The sequence below is a fragment of the Corvus brachyrhynchos genome, unplaced genomic scaffold (genome assembly GCF_000691975.1).
Source record: "Corvus brachyrhynchos isolate BGI_N302 unplaced genomic scaffold, ASM69197v1 scaffold245, whole genome shotgun sequence".
NCBI classification, from domain to species: Eukaryota; Metazoa; Chordata; class Aves; order Passeriformes; family Corvidae; genus Corvus; species Corvus brachyrhynchos.
Genome location: NW_008238988.1, coordinates 6,040,647 through 6,042,194, shown reverse-complemented (window position 1 = coordinate 6,042,194; position 1,548 = coordinate 6,040,647). Strand labels below are relative to the sequence as shown.

Genomic DNA, 1,548 nt, shown 5'->3' with positions numbered 1-1,548 from the left:
TTACCCCTTCGCCTTCTTTTCCTTCCCCTCCTATTTCCCCTTCCCCTCTATCCCCCTCTCACCCCCAGCACATACTCAGTTTTCCCTGCTGAGGAGGCAGTCAGGCCAAGGAAAGAGTTCCCCCTCCCCATCATCAGCACAAACCCCAGTTCCTCATTTCTTACACAATTCGGGGCTTGTTACCAGAGATTCACAGTGGGATTTAGGATCGGGGGCATCTCTCCCATGAAGGAATTTCTTTAAGAGTGGTTTTATGCCTCCTCCCTCTCCTTTTACAAGCATCTCATTTTTTCCCTCTGTTCCTTTCTCTTTCGCCGAAGAAATCCCTGTGAGATGTGGCTCCTGCTCTGCTCTCCTGGTCGGGATTCCCCCTTGTCCTGGCTGGGATTCCCCCCTATCTCCGTGCTGTTCATGCCTCAGCACTGACATATCCCCAGCCCTCTCTGCCCCGTTCCCCAGGCAAAACGGAGCAGTCCTGCTCTGCCTGGGCTGTGCCACGGGGAATATCCACATGCTCCATCCCACTATGGATCAACACCTGAATTCTGACCAGCTCCAACTCAACCAGGGCCGGTTCACCCTTCCTTAGGCAACCTGGTGATCCCAGCTCCCTCAGGAGCACCATATCCACACCAAACTTCCACCAGCACAACTACTGCAGCCCAAAATCCCAACCTCAGCCTTCCCAGCACTCGCATCCCATCCACAAGCCACCTGATCCAGCAGTTCTGCAGATTCCCTGACATCCATCCTGTGCGAGCTCTGCCTGGCCACACAGTGGCAGTGGGGAACTGAGGGAACGTCCTTGAGCTCTCTCTGGTTTATGTTTAAAAACGCATGGATAGACAGGAATGATTCCTGAGCAGGTTTGCGCTGCTGAAGGAGCCCAAACTCCTCATTTGGAGCCAGAGGAGGCACATCCTGCTGCTCTGTTTTCATTTCAAGCCAAGCGAGGCACAGCACGGAGCTCTGTCTCTGGGACAGCTCCGCACAGAGCGGATCAGGGATGTCCCACTCCCTGTTTTGGAAAACTCCTCGTAGAGCAAAGCTTCCCGATTTACCAGTGTTTTCCTGAGAGCGCAAAGCTCAGAGCCGAGGACGCAAATGAGCTGCGACAGTAAATACCCGCCGGAGCAGGATAATGAGACGCTCCTGGGAGCTGGGATGCCTCGGTCTGGAGCGGCAGTGTTTGAGGGAGGGGTGGGACCGACTCGCAGCCAGAAACACGATGGGAAATCCTGCAGAAAACCGGCATTTCCCAGTTTAACAGTTACATCTGCTGCGATCCCTAAGGAAATCCCAACACACCCCACCAAAACCTGAGCACGCCTGGGTGGGCGCGGCTGGCGCGGCATCTGCAGGTGGAGCATCCCTAGGAGTGCTTTTGCTTTTCCCTGCTGTTGTGGCTGCCCCGTGGCACAGAGAGCTGACAAAGGGGCTGGGTCCGAGGGGAAAAGATGCCAAAAGAGGCTGGGGCCAGGGGACAAAGATGCCAAAAGAGGCTGGGGCCCGCCCCCACACCCGGGGCGTGGTCCCGGGGGCGCCCCA

At 56.3% G+C, this 1,548-nt stretch overlaps 1 long non-coding RNA gene across 1 annotated transcript in view; it reads right to left on the bottom strand.

Annotated features, from left to right (window-relative positions):
- The window catches only part of LOC108447798, a 1,701-nt gene extending 986 nt beyond the window's left edge, over positions 1–715 (bottom strand). Inside the window, exon 1 of the long non-coding RNA XR_001863484.1 lies at positions 676–715. This is a non-coding gene — a long non-coding RNA (uncharacterized LOC108447798). The remainder of the gene's footprint in view (positions 1–675) is intronic.
- Between the last annotated feature and the right edge of the window lie 833 nt (positions 716–1,548).